Source organism: Musa acuminata, unplaced genomic scaffold (genome assembly GCF_036884655.1).
Source record: "Musa acuminata AAA Group cultivar baxijiao unplaced genomic scaffold, Cavendish_Baxijiao_AAA HiC_scaffold_1126, whole genome shotgun sequence".
Taxonomy (NCBI): domain Eukaryota; kingdom Viridiplantae; phylum Streptophyta; class Magnoliopsida; order Zingiberales; family Musaceae; genus Musa; species Musa acuminata.
In genome coordinates, this window is record NW_027021339.1 from 6,348,732 (window position 1) to 6,353,731 (window position 5,000).

A 5,000-nucleotide genomic window follows, 5' to 3' on the forward strand; every position below is an offset into this window, starting at 1 on the left:
CCCGGGTGGCACAGGGCTGGATGGGGCTTTCGTATAGCAGGGACGGTGCTGCCTCACGCTTCGCTCGCTGTTCGCCGCTCGCCGCTCGCTCGCGCAACCTAAAATGGCCAGTTTTGGCCCGTTTTTGGGCTGTTTTGGCCTGTTTTTGGTCCGTTCTTGCGTGGCACGGCGACCGTCGTGAGCGGAGCAAAACGTCAGCCATCTCAGCACCCTGGAACCCCCCGGGTGGCACAGGGCTGGATGGGGCTTTCGTATAGCAGGGACGGTGCTGCCTCTCGCTTCGCTCGCTGTTCGCCGCTCAACGCTCGCTCGCTCAGCCAAAAATGGCCAGTTTTGGCCCGTTTTTGGGCTGTTTTGGCCTGTTTTTGGTCCGTTCTTGCATGGCGCGGTGACCGTCGTGAGCGGAGCAAAACGTCAGCCATCTCAGCACCCTGGAACCCCCCGGGTGGCACAGGGCTGGATGGGGCTTTCGTATAGCAGGGACGGTGCTGCCTCACGCTTCGCTCGCTGTTCGCCGCTCGCCGCTCGCTCGCGCAGCCAAAAATGACCAGTTTTGGCCCGTTTTTGGGCTGTTTTGGCCTGTTTATGGTCCGTTCTTGCGTGGTGCGGTGACCGTCGTGAGCGGAGCAAAACGTCAGCCATCTCAGCACCCTGGAACCCCCCGGGTGGCACAGGGCTGGATGGGGCTTTCGTATATAGCAGGGACGGTGCTGCCTCTCGCTTCGCTCGCTGTCCGCCGCTCGCCGCTCGCTCGCGCAGCCAAAAATGGCCAGTTTTGGCCCGTTTTTGGGCCGTTTTGGCCAGTTTTTGGCCTGTTCTTGCATTGCGCGGTGACCGTCGAGAGCGGAGCAAAACGTCAGCCATCTCAGCACCCTGGAACCCCCCGGGTGGCACAGGGCTGGATGGGGCTTTCGTATAGCAGGGACGGTGCTGCCTCTCGCTTCGCTCGCTGTCCGCCGCTCGCCGCTCGCTCGTGCAGCCAAAAATGGCCAGTTTTGGCCCGTTTTTGGGCCGTTTTGGCCAGTTTTTGGCCTGTTCTTGCATTGCGCGGTGACCGTCGAGAGCGGAGCAAAACGTCAGCCATCTCAGCACCCTGGAACCCCCCGGGTGGCACAGGGCTGGATGGGGCTTTCGTATAGCAGGGACGGTGCTGCCTCTCGCTTCGCTCGCTGTCCGCCGCTCGCCGCTCGCTCGTGCAGCCAAAAATGGCCAGTTTTGGCCCGTTTTTGGGCCGTTTTGGCCAGTTTTTGGCCTGTTCTTGCATTGCGCGGTGACCGTCGAGAGCGGAGCAAAACGTCAGCCATCTCAGCACCCTGGAACCCCCCGGGTGGCACAGGGCTGGATGGGGCTTTCGTATAGCAGGGACGGTGCTGCCTCTCGCTTCGCTCGCTGTCCGCCGCTCGCCGCTCGCTCGTGCAGCCAAAAATGGCCAGTTTTGGCCCGTTTTTGGGCCGTTTTGGCCAGTTTTTGGCCTGTTCTTGCATTGCGCGGTGACCGTCGAGAGCGGAGCAAAACGTCAGCCATCTCAGCACCCTGGAACCCCCCGGGTGGCACAGGGCTGGATGGGGCTTTCGTATAGCAGGGACGGTGCTGCCTCTCGCTTCGCTCGCTGTCCGCCGCTCGCCGCTCGCTCGTGCAGCCAAAAATGGCCAGTTTTGGCCCGTTTTTGGGCCGTTTTGGCCAGTTTTTGGCCTGTTCTTGCATTGCGCGGTGACCGTCGAGAGCGGAGCAAAACGTCAGCCATCTCAGCACCCTGGAACCCCCCGGGTGGCACAGGGCTGGATGGGGCTTTCGTATAGCAGGGACGGTGCTGCCTCTCGCTTCGCTCGCTGTCCGCCGCTCGCCGCTCGCTCGTGCAGCCAAAAATGGCCAGTTTTGGCCCGTTTTTGGGCCGTTTTGGCCAGTTTTTGGCCTGTTCTTGCATTGCGCGGTGACCGTCGAGAGCGGAGCAAAACGTCAGCCATCTCAGCACCCTGGAACCCCCCGGGTGGCACAGGGCTGGATGGGGCTTTCGTATAGCAGGGACGGTGCTGCCTCTCGCTTCGCTCGCTGTCCGCCGCTCGCCGCTCGCTCGTGCAGCCAAAAATGGCCAGTTTTGGCCCGTTTTTGGGCCGTTTTGGCCAGTTTTTGGCCTGTTCTTGCATTGCGCGGTGACCGTCGAGAGCGGAGCAAAACGTCAGCCATCTCAGCACCCTGGAACCCCCCGGGTGGCACAGGGCTGGATGGGGCTTTCGTATAGCAGGGACGGTGCTGCCTCTCGCTTCGCTCGCTGTCCGCCGCTCGCCGCTCGCTCGTGCAGCCAAAAATGGCCAGTTTTGGCCCGTTTTTGGGCCGTTTTGGCCAGTTTTTGGCCTGTTCTTGCATTGCGCGGTGACCGTCGAGAGCGGAGCAAAACGTCAGCCATCTCAGCACCCTGGAACCCCCCGGGTGGCACAGGGCTGGATGGGGCTTTCGTATAGCAGGGACGGTGCTGCCTCTCGCTTCGCTCGCTGTCCGCCGCTCGCCGCTCGCTCGTGCAGCCAAAAATGGCCAGTTTTGGCCCGTTTTTGGGCCGTTTTGGCCAGTTTTTGGCCTGTTCTTGCATTGCGCGGTGACCGTCGAGAGCGGAGCAAAACGTCAGCCATCTCAGCACCCTGGAACCCCCCGGGTGGCACAGGGCTGGATGGGGCTTTCGTATAGCAGGGACGGTGCTGCCTCTCGCTTCGCTCGCTGTCCGCCGCTCGCCGCTCGCTCGCGCAGCCAAAAATGGCCAGTTTTGGCCCGTTTTTGGGCCGTTTTGGCCAGTTTTTGGCCTGTTCTTGCATTGCGCGGTGACCGTCGAGAGCGGAGCAAAACGTCAGCCATCTCAGCACCCTGGAACCCCCCGGGTGGCACAGGGCTGGATGGGGCTTTCGTATAGCAGGGACGGTGCTGCCTCTCGCTTCGCTCGCTGTCCGCCGCTCGCCGCTCGCTCGTGCAGCCAAAAATGGCCAGTTTTGGCCCGTTTTTGGGCCGTTTTGGCCAGTTTTTGGCCTGTTCTTGCATTGCGCGGTGACCGTCGAGAGCGGAGCAAAACGTCAGCCATCTCAGCACCCTGGAACCCCCCGGGTGGCACAGGGCTGGATGGGGCTTTCGTATAGCAGGGACGGTGCTGCCTCTCGCTTCGCTCGCTGTCCGCCGCTCGCCGCTCGCTCGTGCAGCCAAAAATGGCCAGTTTTGGCCCGTTTTTGGGCCGTTTTGGCCAGTTTTTGGCCTGTTCTTGCATTGCGCGGTGACCGTCGAGAGCGGAGCAAAACGTCAGCCATCTCAGCACCCTGGAACCCCCCGGGTGGCACAGGGCTGGATGGGGCTTTCGTATAGCAGGGACGGTGCTGCCTCTCGCTTCGCTCGCTGTCCGCCGCTCGCCGCTCGCTCGTGCAGCCAAAAATGGCCAGTTTTGGCCCGTTTTTGGGCCGTTTTGGCCAGTTTTTGGCCTGTTCTTGCATTGCGCGGTGACCGTCGAGAGCGGAGCAAAACGTCAGCCATCTCAGCACCCTGGAACCCCCCGGGTGGCACAGGGCTGGATGGGGCTTTCGTATAGCAGGGACGGTGCTGCCTCTCGCTTCGCTCGCTGTCCGCCGCTCGCCGCTCGCTCGCGCAGCCAAAAATGGCCAGTTTTGGCCCGTTTTTGGGCCGTTTTGGCCAGTTTTTGGCCTGTTCTTGCATTGCGCGGTGACCGTCGAGAGCGGAGCAAAACGTCAGCCATCTCAGCACCCTGGAACCCCCCGGGTGGCACAGGGCTGGATGGGGCTTTCGTATAGCAGGGACGGTGCTGCCTCTCGCTTCGCTCGCTGTCCGCCGCTCGCCGCTCGCTCGTGCAGCCAAAAATGGCCAGTTTTGGCCCGTTTTTGGGCCGTTTTGGCCAGTTTTTGGCCTGTTCTTGCATTGCGCGGTGACCGTCGAGAGCGGAGCAAAACGTCAGCCATCTCAGCACCCTGGAACCCCCCGGGTGGCACAGGGCTGGATGGGGCTTTCGTATAGCAGGGACGGTGCTGCCTCTCGCTTCGCTCGCTGTCCGCCGCTCGCCGCTCGCTCGTGCAGCCAAAAATGGCCAGTTTTGGCCCGTTTTTGGGCCGTTTTGGCCAGTTTTTGGCCTGTTCTTGCATTGCGCGGTGACCGTCGAGAGCGGAGCAAAACGTCAGCCATCTCAGCACCCTGGAACCCCCCGGGTGGCACAGGGCTGGATGGGGCTTTCGTATAGCAGGGACGGTGCTGCCTCTCGCTTCGCTCGCTGTCCGCCGCTCGCCGCTCGCTCGTGCAGCCAAAAATGGCCAGTTTTGGCCCGTTTTTGGGCCGTTTTGGCCAGTTTTTGGCCTGTTCTTGCATTGCGCGGTGACCGTCGAGAGCGGAGCAAAACGTCAGCCATCTCAGCACCCTGGAACCCCCCGGGTGGCACAGGGCTGGATGGGGCTTTCGTATAGCAGGGACGGTGCTGCCTCTCGCTTCGCTCGCTGTCCGCCGCTCGCCGCTCGCTCGCGCAGCCAAAAATGGCCAGTTTTGGCCCGTTTTTGGGCCGTTTTGGCCAGTTTTTGGCCTGTTCTTGCATTGCGCGGTGACCGTCGAGAGCGGAGCAAAACGTCAGCCATCTCAGCACCCTGGAACCCCCCGGGTGGCACAGGGCTGGATGGGGCTTTCGTATAGCAGGGACGGTGCTGCCTCTCGCTTCGCTCGCTGTCCGCCGCTCGCCGCTCGCGCAGCCAAAAATGGCCAGTTTTGGCCCGTTTTTGGGCCGTTTTGGCCAGTTTTTGGCCTGTTCTTGCATTGCGCGGTGACCGTCGAGAGCGGAGCAAAACGTCAGCCATCTCAGCACCCTGGAACCCCCCGGGTGGCACAGGGCTGGATGGGGCTTTCGTATAGCAGGGACGGTGCTGCCTCTCGCTTCGCTCGCTGTTCGCCGCTCGCCGCTCGCTCGCGCAGCCAAAAATGGCCAGTTTTGGCCCGTTTTTGGGCTGTTTTGGCCAGTTTTTGGCCTGTTCTTGCGT